At 48.6% G+C, this 19552-nt stretch overlaps 1 long non-coding RNA gene across 1 annotated transcript; it reads right to left on the bottom strand.

Moving 5' to 3' along the window:
• Positions 1–11673: 11673 nt before the first annotated feature.
• Positions 11674–14679, bottom strand: LOC307068735. Its single transcript, XR_013811470.1, has 3 exons — positions 14590–14679; positions 12865–12941; positions 11674–11782 (listed from the first exon to the last, which is right to left on the bottom strand). It is a non-coding gene; the product is annotated as an uncharacterized lncRNA (long non-coding RNA).
• Positions 14680–19552: the final 4873 nt, after the last annotated feature.

Here is a 19552-nt window from a genome sequence, read left to right on the forward strand (position 1 = left end):
TACAGAGGGAAGACTTTCTGAGAGTGAAAATGTAGGATTATGCACAGGGAGTTCTGCTGGACACCTTGTGTTGCTTTTCTCATTTATGAAGCAGGTGTTACTGTTCCCTTTCTCCGGGTAAACGAAGAGCAGTTATTCTGAAACCAGGCAGACAGGGATTCACATGCTAGCTCTGCCAGTGAACCAACCGTGCCTGTGACCTCAGCCGAGCCAGCCGCCTTCCCTGAGACATGGCTCATTCACAACTCACCGAGTCGTCTCCCATCTCCAATTGGATAACAAATGTGAGGGGTTTTGACTCCATGCAGTGAATAGATGTAATGTTATTAGTCATTTATAAATACCTAAAACACAGCTTGCTAGAGGCCTAGCAAGGGCGTTTGGGGGTCTGGACTCAATATGTGAGCGGGATCCCTGGATCCAGAAAGGAAAGAAAGCCTCCAGAGTTAGAAGCAACATGGGGCAAACCTGTCCTCTTCCTTGCCCTGGTCTTCACCAACACAACCTAAACGTGAAAAGAAACACTCTCTGCCGAGCATGACTGCCCCACCGGCAACCCCACCTTGGTGGCCCATCGCCACTGGCTGATGAGAAAGGCTGCAGCTAATTAGCATACTAACACTCCAGGCTGTGGGGGGCCTGGTGCCCCCTTCCTCTGTGGGTTCACCTGTCCAGCCCTGACTAGGTGTCCCTGATGGGGAGAGAGCATGTACGCAGTAGAACTATCTTCAGAGCCAAGCGGGACGAAATGGTGAAATGAGCTTCCTCCCCTCTGTCAGTGACTCCCTTTCCCTCCCACTCTGCCTGCTCCCCCTGCTTGCTCTCTGGTGGCCCCGGGGCCCCCGAGCCAGAGGAGAATGTCCAAACTCACTTTACACGAGAGGATTTTGGTCTCATCCCCTCAAGGACCCGCTCACCCTCCATTGGTTGGTTCATGTCACTCTTCCTTCTGTGCCCTCAGAGCCTTCTCTTAATTACAGTGCCTTCTTCTCTCCCATGACCTAAAGCAACTAGTCCTTAACCAGGGCCTCAGACGTTCACGTTCGCCCTTTGAGTTCACTGACAAAGGCACTCTCTCTGGGCACATGTAGCCCATGTGCTGTGGGATGTGCCTAGCGAAGCATCAACCGGATTTCAGCTTAAGCTCCTTCCCTTACTGGCATGTTTGGGCAGTGCACAACTTGTACAACTGTATGGGGAAGCCCTGTCATCAGCTGCTGTGTTTTACTCATCTCTGCGTTTCCCACTGCCTACCATTCTGCTTGATCTCGTGAACATTTGTTGACTGGATACGTGCATAAATTGATGACCTACTGAGTAACACTACTAGGCTTTGCCGGTCCACTCACTCTCTTACCCTCACAAGCATGGTTTTGAACCCTCTCTGCTCTCCTCAGATTTCCTCACTCAGGAGGTGATCTTGCTCCTACTATACAGAGAAATAGAAAGGGTTGAGACAGCAATTGACCCCCCTTCCTCCTAACACCAAGTGAAAGCCTGCCTTTTCTTCTCTGTGTTTTCTCGTTATGGCAGGGATGCCGTCCCTCCTACAAAAGCAAAGTCCTTCATTCCTGCCTTGAATCTTGGCCAAGAGTCCTTCGGAGGAACAGAAAACTGTCCATTATCCCTTCTCTCTCCTGTTCTCAACCCCTGGCTTCTGGATCCTTCCTATTGATTCCATAACATACACAAGTCTTTTCCAACAAGAACAAAGCAACACACACACACACACACACACACACACACACACACACACACCCTTACCACATTATCTCCGCTCACTGTCTCGTGAATGAGACAGTGAGGTCAAGTACTGTACACTGGCTGCCTGGAGCCCACCCACATACAGTGACAGAAAGTTTGGGACCTGACCTTGGCTCCTAGACTGAGAAGTACCCCCCAAGCATCTGCTCTGCCAGGTAAAATCCAAGCTCCTTAGTTTGGAGTGAGAAGCTTAGCACAATCTGATTCTACTCTATTTTCCCAGTTTCTCTCCTGTCTTCCTTCCCCACACACTTACCCGCACCTAATAACCAACGTACCAATAGGGCTGGCCTTGCCATGACTACAGGCCTCTACAGATGCTAGTCACATTCTAGAATGTTCTTCCTCCTTTCCCACCTGACCAGCCTCAAGAAGTCTACTCAAATGTCATATTCTCATGAGTAGAAAATAAACTGGATTCTAAGTTGCATTTCACTGAGTTTTATCAACTCAGTTGTCATTGTGATAAGACTTTATCATCTCTGATGGGCAGTAATAGATATGTCTCACAAATATGAAATGTGCATAGTAAATTGCTATTAGTCACCACAAATTTCTATGAACCAGCATCTCTAAACCTTGACAGCGCGATTACCATTGACAATGTAGAAGACACAAAAATTGTTTCTCGAATCCATTGAAAGTTAAGTTAGGTTGTATGAAAAAAAGACATGCTTTCTGACCAGACTGGTAGTTGCAACTTATTGCTAGCTGGGCACGCTGCTGCCTAGATAAAGACTACATTTCCCAGCCTTCCTTGCAGCTAGATGTGGCCACATGACTAGGTCCCTGCCCTGGAATGTGAATCAAAGGGTAGGTGCAGCTTCTGTGTTTCCTGCTGAAAAGGAAATTGCCTGCCCTCCTCTTTTTCTCTTCCCCTTTCCCAGGCTGAAGCTTGGATATTGTCATGACCCAGCTTTGACAGTGCAACTAAGGACAACATCCTACGGATGATGACGCACAACAAGATGGGAAGCAGCCAGATCCCCAACTGACCAGTCTGGACCACTCTGGTTTCTGGTGTGAGAAATAAATAAATTTAATTTTCTTTAAGCCACTGTGTGTGTGTACGTGAGTGTAGATAGATGTCTCTTTAACATAGCAGCTTAGCCCTAAACTGTTCTCCTAGGTGGGGTAGGCAGTGAGCTTCTCCAGAGCAGAGATGAAATCTCTGTTATCTTTTTATTTCCAGGTCCCAGCAAAGCACCTGATAAAAAAACAAGTGTTCAATAAGCCTTTCCTGATTGATTGAATGGGTGCCTGAATTGGTAAGTACTAAAGCCATAAAAAGTGAATTGGATTAAATCTGAAGGGCCTGGGATGTCCTGGATAGGAATTTGGACTTTACACTGCCCACATTAAGGCTTCATGGAAAGTTTTCAAGTAGAGAGAATGAACTTTGCGTTTTCTGGCTGCTCAGAATCGTGTTAGCTGGCGACGCCTGCTGGCCATTTGGAACACTGCAGCCTAGCGCAGGCTGTGACTCCGGGGAAGAGATGAAGCAGTTGTTAAATACTGAAAGTTACAAATTAGAGGGCTAACACCTTGTGATAAATAACCTTTTGGAACTACTCTGGACCATTCAGCGTGATGGGTGCTGTAGTGGGGATGGAGCAAACTTTAGACATGGTTCCTGGCGTGGAAATTTTAGGTTTCTTTTTTTTAGCGTTTCTGTCCCTTGCTCTTAAGTTTATAAAAAATGCCTCTTCAACAGCTGGCCCAGCTGACACAACAGCTGGCCCAGACAGAGCAACACCTGAACAGTCTGATGGCCCAGGTGGACCCCCTTTTTGAGCGTGTGACTACCCTGGCTGGAGCCCAGCAGGAGTTTCTGCACATTGAAGCTGCAGGGCGTCCACCAGCTGCTACAAGAGAGCAAGACAAAACAAGGGTGTGGAAGTTCCGGAACCAGAGGCCAGCATACCCTTTCCTAAGGTCTTATGTCTAGAGGAGAGCGAGGAAGAGGCTGGTGACAGTCAGACCCCAGAGGCGCCCCTAACCTGGAGCACAGGGACAAGGAACCTAGCAACACCAAGGGAAATGGCACGGGGGCTAAGGAGCAAATGCAGGAAGGCGGCAGCAAGGGCCCCGTCACAGCCCCCAACTGGGAAGGAGGGACAACAGCTGACGGTTTAGTCAAACAATCTGTTCTTATGAAGAAAAAAAAAAAAAAGCCTCTTGCACCCTCTCCTTCCTTCTGTAATTCTTTCTTGTCCATTTGCATCGACTTAACGCTTTTCTCATTTCTACCAAAGGTGTAAGTTATTTGAGCCAACTTGTGATTTTGATTAAAAAAAAAAAAAAAAGAACCACAACCAAACCAAAAACCGCACGCTGTGTGCACCGCAACGAAGAGCAGCCCCGCTCACCGCAACTAGAGGAAGCCCGCGCGCAGCAGCGCAGACCCAACGCGGCCAAAACAAACAAACAAGCAAGCAAACGAGACCCCCCACTGTCGTAAGAGATGAGCCATTTTCTCGGATGAGACGGTACACCGAGGTCTTTGGCTGGACCCGCTGGGGAGATTTTTCTCCGTTCTCAGTGTTGAGAGAAGATGTTCTGTTCCTAAAAACCAGTCTGATTGCACCTAAAGACGCTGTGCAGCCCCTGCAATGATCCTTTGCCCTTTAACTTTGGCCTCCGGAAAGAGACTTAGAGAAACTTTCTGGCCCCCTTCTAGCAACTGGATAAGACTGTGCTTTTCTCTGTGCCAATATCACACCTGAGTTTTAAAGATCTTTTTTACGTTTTCGTAAGCCACTACAGATCTCTAACACAACGTATGACTAACCATCGGAATGACTGGCCCAGATAAAAGGCGTCTAGGAAACCACAGGACCGGCGATGTGAAGGAGGAGGCCCTTAGGAGAGGGTCTGTACCTGGAGGGGCGGGGGGAGGAGGGCGAGGTTAAGCCTTGAAGGGAAGACGGTACATGGTAGGCTCTCCCCATTCCTAGCAATTCTCTCACCCTTTCCTTATAACTCTTGTCCTGGCTACTGCAGACGACAAAAGAGCCGGTTTCTGAGATCAGTTTTAAAATACGTGATGAACTGGTAACTAGCCACTCCCATCCTCCACCCCGAGTGGGCTGGTCTAACCGGGGCACCTGCGTCCTCCTCCCCAGGTTGCCATCCGGACACCCAGCACTACTGGAAGCAAGAGGGTGGCCTTCCCTGAGCGGACTGTGCAGAGCTGCTTTTTGTGGGTTTTTTTTTTTGGCGTCGGGGGAACTCCTGTAGGAGTTAAGTGAATTAAGTTACAAATAGCAAGCGGCTCCAGCAGAAAGGTGCCTTAGTTTTCTGCCAGCAATGTGTTGCAATCTGTTTTGATGGCCGTGCATCTCTGTGCACGGAAAAGGTGCTTTTCCTTGCTTCCAGCTGCTAGACAAAGGAGGGGAAGGAGCTGTCGGCCCTCGTTCCCGAGGCCAGGCTTTCAGACCTGGGCGGGAAGCAAGGCCGGGATAAGTCCTCCAGGTCCATGTCCCACTCCTTTTGCGTCCTCCCAGACTGTTCCTGGGCCGGGCTCGCTGGGGTCCGAGGCTGCCCCACCGGATCGGCCAGGCCTTCAGCTCGTCACTGGCTCTGTGACCCCAACACCGGGCCACATCCCTCACCTCCCTCCCCGCCGCGGCGAGAGGCTCCCCACTTCAGGCTGGCAACCCCCTGATGCAGAAGACTGGCAGAAAGATTCAGAGTGACCGGTAATGAAAACCGTCGACTTCTGTCTAGAGCAAAGTGTCTACCTCTGCCCTGAGGCCTAGTGAGCAGTGGGGCTGGGGGGATAGCTGGGGGCTTGGGGTCGGGGAGGAGGCCCCTTGAGCCTTCCGAGGGCTCAGAGCAATGAGGCTGCAGAGCTGAGAGGGCTGTGGATTTGCATCTGAAGCTAGCATTGCCCCGGGTGGGCCTCCATAGCCCCTAGCTACCTCACCCCGATGGATACTCAGAGGGTCGGGAAGATGTAGGAGAGAATCAGGCCTGAGTGGGAGGCTTCTGGGTCCGGGCCTGGCGAGCAACCACTACTCCTCTCCTGAAGTCCTTACCCACATTAACGCCGAGGTAATAAATGTGTATCGTTGCGTTAAGACAGTTTCGAAGTTACACAGCAATTGATGACCAACACGTAAAATGATGCTGGGACCTTCAGAGGACACGGAGGTGCCTCTTGGCAGGTGTGGCCTGCCTTCCTGCGGCGAACCACAGGAACTTTCTCTCCTGCCCACAAATCTCCCTCTCCCTCCGTGTTTTCATTCACAGCAGCCCAGGGAGAGACTGAGATGTATTTCCTTCTGCCATTCTGACCCCATAGTTGTAGGAAATGTCAACAAGCTCCTTCAAGACTCTGTGCTCCAGCACCACCCCTTCCCCAGCCCTTCAGGAGGAGTTTATTCCTCACCACACACCCACCTCAGGACCTCCTGGCAGCTCCTAGCCCCATAAAGACAGTTACTCCCTGGACCCCTGAGAGGTCCCCAGGTCTCGCACATTGAAAAGTTGTTGACAACATTCCGCTCACATTTTCCCCACCAACCTTGAGCCTCAGCCTCTTATCTGAGAATCTCTCCATCAGCAATCAGTTTTTTACGGCAGATACAACACCACTCTTTTAAAGGAGGTTTTATAAAAATGTTTTCTTTATGAGAGTAATATAAGCTCAATTTCAAAAAAGTGGAAAATCCATAGAGCGATCACGGTTAAGGTGTGCGTGTGCTGTCAAAGCAAATTCACTATAAATAATGTATAAGAAACGAAGTGCTGAAGTAATTTATTTTGTTGTAGCCAAAGCTTTGAAATGAAACTGGTTTGCAGCCTGGAGGCTTTGTGTATTGATATTTAAGGCATATTCTGGCAGACAACTACTTACATCTTCTAGAAATATAATGGATGCAGTTATAAGGGAGGAAAGGGATTTTTGTGGGCCTCTTTCTGTCTGACCAGAAAGAAATGGCCATCAGGTGGGGAGGATGGTGGAGAAAGGAAATAACACAAAACACCTGTGTTTCAATTAGCCCTTTGCTCAATGCCTGACACCTGTGATCTCTGTGGATCTCCTCCCCGCCCCCCAAATACCTCACTGCCCCTCACAGCGAGAACCCCTGTCCCTTCCCCCCCCACTCGAGTGCCAGAGCTGTGCCCATACCCGTGGCCCTCTGAGGCCACAGCCTGCTGTAATTAGTTTGCAAGCACTGCCGTAAAAAACACCAGCACCTGGGTGCCTTAAAACAACAGAAATGTACTCTCTTACCGTTGCGGAGACCAGAAGTCCCAAATGAAGGTGTCAGCAGGGTTCGTTCCTTCAGGGGGGCTCCGGGGAGCATCCGTCCCAGGCCTCTCTCCCAGTGGCTGCCAGCAGTCCCTGGCGTTCCTTGGCTTGTAGACGCATCCCTCCAATCTGTCTCCGCCCTCACGTGGCATTCTCCTCTCTGTGTATCTCTCTGTTTTCACGTGGCTTTCTTATAAGGACGCCAGTGATTGGATTCAGGGCACACCTTAATCTAGTATGACCTCATCTTAACTGAATTGCACCTGCAAAGACCCTGCTTTGAAATGAGGTCTTGTTCTGGGGTTCCAGGTGGATCTGAATTTGGGAGGGATGCTATTTAATCCCGTACATTAATGCCCAAACAGTCCACGTTTTAGTCATCAGCCATGGCAGTGCCTGGGTTATCCCCAGTGGATTATAAATCCCTATATCGTGAGAAATAAAGGCAAAAGAAGAGATCATGAAAAAGAAAGCCTTGAAACCCGAACTCTGCTGAAACATGTTGGACTAAACAAGTTTTCTGAAGGTCCCAGGAGAGTCTGGATGAAGATTTTGCTGTCTTGTTGCTTGGAGAAAGCAGGGGAGTTCTTTGCAGGAGGAAACTCTAAAACATGGGTAATGAAAGCAAATCTCCTGGAAACATAAGGGCTGGATCACAGCTACCTTAGGCAAGAAAACAGTGCAATGAATGTTACACAACCTATAAAATTGTCTTTAAGAAGAGTTCTTAAGGACATGGGAAAATGCTCATGCTGTAACGCTAAACAACAAAGCCAGGATTCAGAACTGCACTGTGGCGTGAGCTCGACTGTGCAATAAAGAGTAAGTATTTCCAGAAAATAAGGCTGGTGCCAACTGTGTGGTGAGGAGATGGAAGCAGGGAGCTATTGCCTTTTGTTTTACACACTTCCATGTTGTCCGAATTTTTTTTCCTGAAACGGATGAAAATGATCAAAAGGTACAAACTTCCAGCTATATGATAAATAAGTACTAGGGATGTAATGTAGTATATGATTAATATAATTAACCCTGCTGTATGTTATATATGAAAGTTGTTCTATATGAACATTGTTAGGAGAGTACATCCTGAGTTCTCATCACAAGGAAAAAACATTTTCTTTTTCTTTTGTATCTATATGAGTTGATGGATGTCCACTAAACTTGCTGTGATAATTATTTCATGACATATGTAAGTCAAATCATTATGCTGTACACCTTAAACTTTTATAGTGCTGAATGTCAATTATATCTCAGTAAAACTGGAAGAAAAAAAATAAACTTTAAATTTGAAAATAGGTTTAGATTTACAGGAAAGCTACAAAGATAATGCAGAGAGTTCCCATATGTCAAGTACCCAGTTTCCTCTATTGTTAACTTATTTGTCACAATTAACCATTTTTATTAACCAACGTCCATTCTTTAATGGGATTTTTAAAGTTTTTAATCTAATGTCATTTTCCTTTTCCAGGAGCCCATCCAGGACACCGCATTATGTTTAGTGATCGTGTCTCCCTAGGCTCCTCTAGACTCTGACATTTTCTTAGGCTTTCCTTGTTTTTGATGATCTTGACAGTTTTGAGGAGTCCCGGTCAGATATTCTGTAGAGTGTCCCTCAGTTTGGGTTTGTCTGTAGTTTACCCTCATGACTAGACTGAGGTTATGAATTTTGGGGGAAAAGACCACAAAAGTTAAGTGCCATTCTCATCACATCATATCAAGAGATATATTACTTTTCAAAAAGTTATTTATTTGTTGTTTGGTTTTTATTTTGGCTGTTCCACACGGCTTGCAGGATCTTCGTTCCCTGACCAAGGACTAAACTTGGGCCACGGCAGTGAAAGTGCCCAATCCTAACCACTAGACCGCCAGGGAACTCCCTATATTACTTTCTGAATGAAACATACAATAAAATATATTTTAAATAAGAATTATGCTAGAAAAATAGCGGTGTCTGACTCTGAGCGTAGATCATGAGTGTTTTCTTAATATCTTTCTTTATAGTTCTCTATAAGAAGCATAAAATATATTTTATAATTAGAAAAAGGACAGCAACAACAACAAATCCAACTGTAAATACACAGGAAGGGCAACAGAGGTGCTTGGCTGTGAGGACAGGGTTAGAGAGCAGGAGTCGGGCCTGGGTCTGGTGCGGGAACAGTGTCAGCGTGATGGGGAACACGCCAGGCCTGGCTGCTGGGAGCAGTCAAGATTACTAATGGCAGGACAGACAGTAACAGCAACAAAAGGAGAGCGAGGTCCGGGGCTGGGAAGACAGCGCTAATGAGAACACTGAGAAGCATTCCAGGCAAAAGGGTCACCCAAAAATGTAAGCAAGCCTAGAGCCAAGATTAGTTATAGCCAAATAAGTCTTGCAGGATTCAGGGGGTGCAGGCAGCTGGGTGAATGCTCGGGCACCTCTGCGTCTCCGAATCCGGCAACGCAGTGCTTTGTGTAAATACTGACTTTTTAGGGAAGACAGAGAGGAGCCTCTTTCTTTTTCCACTGCAGGGATTAAGAAAAGTTTATTGATTTTTAAACAGGCTGTTTCTAATCTGGGCTTATTTTAGATCTAATAAGACTGTTATCATTAGTTTTTAATTGGGTACAGGGAAGGGAATTCAACGTCAATCTGTGGGTAAAGTATTTTTAATTGCTTTGGAAGAGTTAGATTAAAACTGAGATTGTAGGTCACACACGAGTCCCAGGGCACTGGCCCCACAAGGATATTCTACTGGAAGCAGTACGTCGCCCCTGCTCTCAGCCCAGCATTAAAATGGCTGGGCAGATGAGCTGGCATCCATATAATGGGGCAAATGACCATTACTTCCAGAGAAGCAACCTTTCAGTTATGCTTGGCAAACTTCTATTCCTCCTTCCAAGACCCAAGTCAAGTGTTGTATAACATCTTCTCAAGTTCTCAGGCATCAAAATCTCTCTGAGGTGATAAAAATCACCTCCCTTTCTACCTCACAGGTTATTCTGAGGAATGAGTGAGCCCAGTTTTTATTTTTTTATTTATTTTATTTTATTTTTTTTTGCGGTACGCGGGCCTCTCACTGTTGTGGTCTCTCCCGTTGCGGAGCACAGGCTCTGGACACGCAGGCCCAGCGGCCATGGCTCACAGGCCTAGCTGCTCCACGGGCATGTGGTATCTTCCCGGACTGGGGCACGAACCCGTGTCCCCTGCATCGGCAGGCGGACTCTCAACCACTGCGCCACCAGGGAAGCCCGAGCCCAGTTTTTAATGGAAGTGCTTTGGAGTCTGCAAAGCACCATGTAAATGATGGATGATGTTATTATAAAATATCTGCAGGGAATGCCCTGGCGGTCCAGTGGTTAGGACTCTGCGCTCTCACTGCCGAGGGCCCGGGTTCAATCCCTGGTTGGGGAACTAAGATCCCACAAGCTGTGAGGTACAGCCAAAATAAATAAATAAATATTTTTAAATTAAAAAAATAAAAATATCTGCAAGTTAATGGTATGTGCCTGTCAGCGGGCTAGGTAGCTGTACCTTGGTACAAAGACGCTTCTGGGAGGAAAAAAGTCGACCAATATTGACGACGGATAATTCAACCTATTTGAATTCGGCAGGACATGTGGCTTGCATCCCATATTCCTGACTCTTTCTCCATCAGCTGCTCAGAGCTGGGACCGCTGACTTCACTGATGCTCACCCCTCAGTGCAGGTTCCTTTGGCGCTCAGGCAGGAAAGGATTACAGAGTTTAAGCACCACCCCCCACACCTGTGGGTTTAGGGACCCTGGACCCCCAGCTGACCCCTGGACTCACATCGTGGTCCCAGCTGTGCTTGGCGGCCAATCCCATGGGGTGTCCACAGCCTCAGAGAAGCCCAGGGCTTCATCACCACTGGACAGGGCATCTGTGTGGCTCCAGCTGGAATTCTGGACAGGGCATCTATGATCCAGACTCAGGACCGCCTGATCCCTGGATTTCCTGGGCTGCTTTCCCCTCTCCAGGTGGGAACTTGCTGCCGCCAGGGACCTAAATGAGGTTTGAGACCCGAGACTCTGTCAGTGGCTGGACATGCCTTCCCTCTCCTGTTCCACGAGGCGGGCTGAGCTGGACCCCCTCCTCTCCACCTGCCCTGTTTTGCCAAGGAAGCACCCTGCTTAGTGCCGGTCTTAGGTTTTAACAAGTTTCGTCACTGATTTGTTGTTTGTCTCTAAATACATTCAGGTGTGATCTCTCCCATTCTACCTCTCCAAACTGCCAAACCTCTACCAATATTTGAATAGTGTCCTGCTCTAACTTAGAATCTCTGCTCTCATTTCAAATATACTGAGGACCCACATAACAATAACAACCACAACATCAAATAGCGACTGTTTATAGAGCACAGCCTATGTGCCTGGCACCGAGCTGAGTGCTGGACCCTCCCTGTGAGGTGTGTGATCGTCTCTTTACAGGTGAGGACCCTGAGCCCCAGGGTGGACAGCTGGTGGGTGACAGAATTGGGATTCCGCCCAGAGCTGTGTGGTCCCAAAGCCTGTGCTCGTGGCCGTGATGGGACACAGGTGAGCAGACGACTCAGGTGCATAAACTGCGTGGAATGGACAGAAACACAGCCGAGTTCCTGCAATGGACGTAGGTTGTGGCACGTACTTTTGAAGGTTTTATTACATTTCCAAGTTACATGGTATTTGTTTCCTCTGGCAAATCCAAAGGGCCCACGTCCATCCTTATCCTGTCTTCTCCTCCAGCGCTTTGCCATTCATATCCAAAGCGTCCTGCTAGGAGCTGTGGGAAATAGAAAGAGTAATCAGATGTAGCTTCCACGTTCACAAGGTTTTAATATAGGAGATAAATGGGAAACGACGTGAGAGCTGAATGAAGCTTTAAGTCAGTCTCTTTTCTGTTTCCTTTCAGCTACCTAGAAATGGCTCGATTTCTTCTGTGGAATATCTCAAACTGGAGAAAGGCCTTGAATTCAACAGCGAATGGCTGAGTTTTAGGAGTCCAATTTTTATGTGTGCTTTAAGGGGCAAGGATAAGACTTGAAGGGTGAGGGTATGTGATACTGTCCATTGCTGTGAAAGGTTGCAGTCTGCCCAGGGATTCGGAGAGGGGAATCAATTTTACATTCGGTCACCCTGGAAGCCATTCCGTCTCCCAGTCCCTCCAGCCTGCCCTGAATTATGGTTGGGTTCAGTTAGCAAAGCTTTATTGACGGCCCACTCTGAACCAGATAGAGCGTGGGGAAAGCAGGGTGCTAAAGTTGTGAAGGATATGGTCTTTGACCCAGAAGGGTTTATCATCGAGATAGGAGGACAGATTTGTCAGTAAAAGCTGGTCAGTTCAGTGACAGAGGCTGGGTGCTAGGAGAGCCCGGGGAAGGGATTTAGCCCAGTCTTCGAGTATGGTGCAGTATGGGGTGTGTGTGTGTATCTCTGTGTGTGTCTATATGTGTGTCTGAGTGTGTCTATATGTGTGTCTGAGTGTGTCTGTGTGTGTCAATGTTGTAAAAATTAATAAACAGAAACCTCAATTTATTTCTTTTTTTTTTTTGGCGGCACTGTGTGCCATGTGGGATCATAGTTCCCGGACCAGGGAGCTAACCCGTGCCCCCTACAGTGGAAGCTTGGAGTCTTAACCACTGGACCACCAGGGAAGTCCCCCTCAATTTATTTTAAATGGAGTTGGGAGACCAGAAAGGGGAGATCTCAGGGCCTGTGATGACAGCAGAGCCCACCAGGAAGGAGAAAGACTCCTTTCCTGGTTAGCACTCAGCCAGTGAAAAGCCAAAGACTCTTTGTTTACTGTAGCTCCCCAACTTCTCTCTGCCCCATAAAAGCAATCTCCTTCCCTTGCCCCTGGCTCACCATGGCTGCAGACCCCAAACTGCAATTGCTGGGGAGTAAGAAATTTTCCTCTGCCCCTCTAGGTTCTTCTGGCTGGTCTAAGAATTAAGTGCACATGAGACAGATTAACAAGAGAAAATCAAACAAAAGTTCAGTAACATGTATACATGGGAGAGACCCAGGAAAACTGAGTAACTCATGCAAATGACCCAAGCCCTCACCTTAAATACCATCTTCAGCTAAAGACAAAAAAGGATGTTGGGGGTAGTGGTTTGGGACTTCAAAGGGGGAGGAAGGCAATGCACATGGAGATGAAAAAGCAAATGTTTCATAAATAAATGTTTGCTGGGCTTGCAGAGACAGTGGGACCCAGCGTGGACTCTGGTCTCTAGGCATTTCCCCCACCACACGGAGCCCACACTCTCTGCTGATGTCTCTGGTGACAGCTCTATTCCGGGAACAGGCCCTCTATGCAAATCCTTTTAGGCAGTTAGGGAGAAGGTCAAAGATTCTGAGTGTTGGGGCCCTTGGCTGTTTTCAGCTTGAAATAATCCGCCTGACAAAGAGGCCTTTTGGGGTGGCGTCTTGCTCCCCTCCACAGTTCTTTGCTGACCCCAAATAAACCCATCTTTGTTGGAGAAATATCTGGCACTCTATTTGTTTTAGGTCAACAGTGTATATACATCTTCCTTGAAGACAAGACACCTGACCTGAATCTTGAAAAGGAGGTTCCAAGCAAAGAGAAGGGCAGAGACAGTCAGTACACAGAGGCAGCAGCTGACTTGCGAGACCCATCAACAGGGATGGGAGGGGAGGAGAGGCAGGGATTAGGACCGGGAAGCACGTGGGTTAACCCCGTAATAGCTGAGGGCCCTGGGAAGCGAGGGAGAGACAAGGTTACATCAGCCCCTTGGAGACACTGCTCTGGGAAGCACGTGGGTTAACCCCGTAATAGCTGAGGGCCCTGGGAAGCAAGGGAGAGACAAGGTTACATTAGCCCCTTGGAGACACTGCTCTGGGAAGCACGTGGGTTAACCCCGTAATAGCTGAGGGCCCTGGGAAGCAAGGGAGAGACAAGGTTACATCAGCCCCTTGGAGACACTGCTCTGGTGGCAGCCTGGCGACCAGAGTGATGACGGGCACGGGCGGCGGTGGGACACTGAGCTTGGTCACCAGGGAAAGCAGTCCAGGAGAGAGGCGACCAGAGCCCAGATTCCGGCAGGGGAGAAAGCGACGGAGAGAAGGTGCCACGTTATCCTGCTGTCCCACAAGCCAAATGCCATTTCCGTCTCTTCCTCACTGGCCTCTCTGCCCCCTGCCAGCCCCTCCCCAGCCTTCCGTGGCCTTCCGTGATCCAGCCTCTGCCAGGGTCCCCTTCAACAGTGGGGAAGCCGGCAGTCGGGGAGGGGGAGAGACCGATCAGAGAGGGGGCAGGGCAGAGTCAGCCCAGCCTGCCCACCCCCGGAGACCTCATCTGATCATCACGTAGTGCCATTTGCTCTTTGCAGTTTATTAAGTCCATTACTTCTCTATCGGTCTAATAGAATTGTACACCTAGACACATACGAGGAGCTCTTATGCTGTTAGGGGGGTAGGGGTTCCGACCCTGGGAGTTTTTACAGCACTGGTACCTTTTAATGGAAACAAAATTTCCTTCTCCCTCCTTTCATTGCCCTCCCCTGCCACGCTCCGGGTTGTCCAGGTAAAGACTGACCGCTCCCGGGGTGGGGGGTGGGGGTCTGTTACCTCCCGAACAGGCTTCCATGGTGAGAGTTTCCTCGTAAGAGCTTGTTCTTTGCTTCTAGAAATCACTTCAATAGATACCCAGCAGATGAGATGCTCATGTAAACAGTATCTGTTGTGAGGACAGGAGAGAATGACAATGTAATGAGACTGTTAGGAAACCCATCTGTGGCTTTCCAGCTTTCTTTTTCTGGGGGAATCAAAAGCAGCAGGCATTTTTGAGCACCTGGCCCGTTGAAGCATCGCACTTGGGAGTCGGGTAGGTAGTGAGTGAGGAAGGGAACAGCCCTGAGCTCCAGGAGGTAGGTCCACAGGCCCATGGAACTGTTGACTCTGCCCAAGGGACTGGGGGTGCTTCTGTCTGAACTGGGTTTTTCAATGGTGAGTGGGTGTTTGACAGGCAGAGACAAGAGCATTCCGAACTGAGGAGACAGTGTGACCAACGGCATGCAGGGGGGTGGGGTGCTGGGGCCCGGAGACACGGGGTGGGGCTGGAGACAGAACGTGTGGAGGCGTGGTGGATTCTGTGTTTGGGGAAGATAACTAGAGACGGGGGAGTGATGAAAAGCAATCTGGAAGCTGTTACAGGATGAAGGTGATGAAGCCTGCTCCAGGCGGTGGGTGGGACGGAGAGAAAGGGACAGTGTCTCGAAATACTTAGGATGTAGAATTGAGCTGAGCTGGCTGCTGACTGTGTAGCAAGGAATAACGCATGACAGAAAGTTTGCTAGTTTGGGAGAATAGGTCCTTCAAGCCACGCACTTGGATACCTGAGAAGAGGTAATGCTTTCATAAACTCGTATCATCTCAGGTGACTCTAAGGATGGAGTGGCCTGGGGATTTGGCAGAAGGTAAAAGGAAGAGCTAAAGGGGGGCACACGAAGAGAGGCTTGTTCTTCGTGCCCAGATGGAATCTGCTAGTTTCCCTAACGTCTGCAATAGTGCCACTGGTGGCAGCCACTGTATAAACTGGGACGGAATCAAGTGGGACTCACTGCAGACCCCCCCCGTGAGGCACTTCTGGGAGGCTGGTCGGGTGGAAGCACACGCTGCATGCAGGGCTAGAAGGCCATCGGGTGGTGCTCTCTAGAAGACGGCCGGAGCTTGGATATCAGGTGATAGCCAGGTTGGAAATCCGGGCCGCAGTTAGCAGACTGGAGGCAGCTGAAGCCAGGGGCGTGGGTGAAATGACTCATGGAGGGCCCTGGACAGAAACCCGAGGAACAGCATCATTTATAGGGCAGCCGAGGAGGAGGTGCCAGTGGAAACTGGGCTATGAGGAGGACGAGGAGACCAGAGGCTGGGAGTCTGCTGTGGGAGGGACCAGGCTGGCTACAGGGCAAGTAAAACCAGTAAAGCCAGTGAGGGGAGGCTGGCAGAGCGGGAGCAAGGGGAACGGGGCGGGCGGGGCAGGGAGGAGGGCGGGGGGCGGGGTGTCAGCCCTAGCAACCTGGACTGTCGTGCCCCGACCCGTGTACTAACTTCTCTGCATCCAGGCCCAGCTTGGTTTGCTCCGGGCCCATCCTTCACGGCTCTAAGGGAGGCCACCATCTTGACCTTTGGGGGCTCAAGCTTCTGGCATCAGAGGTAAAACAAGGAGGGTCTTATAACCTCCCTTCACTCATCTCTTGGATAAGAGCTTCTGGACTACTGGGCCAACGCCACTCTTCCTTGCTTTGCACTGGAAAAAAAAAAAATCAGCGTAGATAGCATGTAGCGATATTTCTGAGTGTGGCTTTGATCTTGCGGTAGGAACATTCCAGGAGAAAAGCAAGAAAAAACTTCTTAAGAATCTGTCGATTGTAAGCTGAGAGATTGGGTGTTGGGCTGATGGATGGAGGTCCCGCTGCCCAGCAGTCAGGGGAAAAAGGCTCTCCCCTCGCTCTCCGACCAGCGTGGTGTGTTCCAATCCTGGCCGCCAGCTGCTGCCCTCATGGTTAAGCACCTCTAACATCTACCATGTGTCGGCTGGAAATTTTACTTAAAGAAACAAACAACAGTCCTAATACTGAAATAGGGTTTGTGTATCTAGGCTCACATCACAGGTGGAATCATGTTCTATAAATGCAAACAAACTTTTTAAAATACATGTATGAAGTTTGACAATCACCTCTGAAGATTTTTAGTGTGGGGATATGACGGGACAGGGTTGGAGAATTTAACAATGATGTAAAGACTCTACAAGTCAAATTGTTCTTTTACTTTCTCTGCGTTGCATAATCACAGGGTAAACAACACATGTATCAGTATTAATGCTTATTCCTTTGGTTAAATAAAAATTCCAGTAGACAGGAGGTAGCTTTTAGAGGTTCTTAACTGTGAACGAAGCGAGATAGGGTCGTTTTTCGCCTGAGATAAATCCAAGAGAATTACATTCACCTTGGTGGGTTGGGACCAAATGCAGATTTTTTTTTTTTTTTTTTTTTTTTTGTGGTACGCGGGCCTCTCACTGTTGTGGCCTCTCCCGTTGCGGAGCACAGGCTCCGGATGCGCAGGCTCAGCAGCCATGGCTCACGGGCCCAGCCGCTCCGCGGCATGTGGGATCTTCCCGGACCGGGGCACGAACCCGTGTCCCCTGTATCGGCAGGCGGACTCTCAACCACTGCGCCACCAGAGAGGCCCCCAAATGCAGATTTTTTGAGAAAAAGTAAAGAGACATTGAACCCACAGATTTTCTTTTCAGGAAATTAGTATTTTCTATTTGATTAGTGATGGAGATTGCCCATGTCTACGTTGCCTCCTCTCTTCTTATCAATTCAGAAAACAGAATGTATCCCACCTGCTGTCCCTCCTCTCCCCTCCAATCTTCTTGATCTCATAAGACAGAATTGCTAAACAATAACAGCTGATGACAGTTCCTGATCAGATGAGGAGAGGTGGATGATCATAGAGATGACGGTGCATCAGGCAGGTCTGACTGAAGGAGGAGGCTGCGTATGTGGTGAAATCGAGGGGGTCTCATTTTGACAATTTTATTTGACAACTCATTCTCCTTTAAATGCCGTGGGGTTTTTTTGTTTTGTTTTTCTGGACTGAACTGGAACCATTAGGGTCATTTTTGTTTGTTTGTTTGTTTTTTCTTTTTTGTGGTACGTGGGCCTCTCACTGTTGTGGCCTCTTCCGTTGCGGAGCACAGGCTCCGGACGCGCAGGCTCAGCGGCCATGGCTCACGGGCCCAGCCGCTCCGTGGCACGTGGGATCCTTCCGGACCGGGGCACGAACCCACGTCCCCTGCATCGGCAGGCGGACTCTCAACCACTGCGCCACCAGGGAAGCCCCATTAGGGTCATTTTTGTTTGGATGTTGTTTGGTTCTCATTCATTTACTTACTGAGCGTGCATCATGCACTGTGCTAGATACCTGGGGAGAGGTAATGCTTTTATAAACCTCCTTCTGGTATCATCTCAGGTGAATCTTAGGATGGACTCACCTAAGTATTTGGCAGAAGGCAAAAAGGAAGAGCTAAAGGAGGGCAGATGAAGAGAGACTTGGCCTTTGTGCCCAGGTGGAATCCGCTAGTTTTCCTAATGTCTGCAATGGTGCCACTGGTGCCAGCCACCGTCTGCTGTATAAAGTGTGACACTCACTCCAGACCCTGGCATGAGGCATTTCTGGGAGACTCGCAGGGACTGCACGAGGGCCGTTGGCTATACAAGTTGGTTCTTCAGGGCAGCATCTCAGATCCAGATGATAGATAACAGAAAAATCCTGTTTGGTTCGACCTGCACTAGAAATATTTTTTGAGAGTCTTATTATAGTTGAAACCTTCCATTATATGTGATGGGAACAATGGAACTTACTCTTTTTTCTTATTTGTCATGGCTGTCAAGGATCACAGAGATGTTTTGCAGACCAAAATACTGGGGACCTTATTGCCTCCAAATTTTCCAGTCAGAGATGGAAGAGCTAAACGTATGGGAAAAGGACATTGCTAGTTTAATCTTTTTTTTTTTTTTTTTGGCCATGCTGCTTGGCTGCTGGAATCTTAGTTCCCCGGCCAAGGATCAAACTCGTGCTCCCTGCAGGGAAGCACAGAGTTCCAACCACTGGACTGCCAGGGAGTTCCCAATCATTCCTTTTTAATTGCTGAAATGCAAGGCTCAGATGATCCTGAGTTAGAAGAGCGAGCTTGGTGCTGCACTGTACCAGAAGATTCCAATCCAATGGCGTCTTGTTCCAAAATTATTTTAAAGCCTTAAAAACGAATGTAGCTGCAGCTTCATGCGATGAAATAAAATGGGTATTTGAGAAATGTAATACTGGTTATGAATTATAATAATACTGGCCACGACTTATTAGCCCTTATCATGTTCCAGGTTTCCTGCTAACTGCCTTGTATACTTGCTCTTGGAGCCAAGTCTGACCGTCAGTCACAGTGGTTAGCTAGTTCTCGGGGTTAGGATGTCTGCTTTGCCTCATTTTCCCACTTGCTCTGTTCATGTCTACTTTGTTAATCTTTTTTTTTTTTTGGCTGCGTTGGGTCTTCGTCGCTGCACACGGGCTTTCTCTAGTTGTGGCGAGTGGGGGCTACTCTTCGTTGGGGCACGTGGGTGTCTTATTGAGGTGGCTTCTCTTGTTGCGGAGCACGGGTTCTAGGCACGCGGGCTTCAGTAGTTGTGGTACACGGGCTCAGTAGCTGTGGCTTGTGGGCTCTAGAGCACAGGCTCAGTAGTTGTGGCGCATGGGCTTAGTTGCTCCGCGGCATGTGGGATCTTCCCGGACCAGGGCTCGAACCTGTGTACCCTGCATTGGCAGGCAGATTCTTAACCACTGTGCCACCAGGGAAGTCCCTACTTTGTTCATCTTAATGTGTACACATTCTTTACCTTAACCCACTTCAAATTTCTTTTGGAAAAAGGCAGCATTCTGATGAATGAAATACATTTTGGAATGATTTTTTAGAGTGATTGATTGTGAAGGCTTTAGTTTGTCTCAAATTCTAAAGAATCTATGGTTTACCTGAAAG

This window comes from Hyperoodon ampullatus (genome assembly GCF_949752795.1).
Source record: "Hyperoodon ampullatus genome assembly, chromosome: 20".
Lineage (NCBI taxonomy): Eukaryota > Metazoa > Chordata > Mammalia > Artiodactyla > Ziphiidae > Hyperoodon > Hyperoodon ampullatus.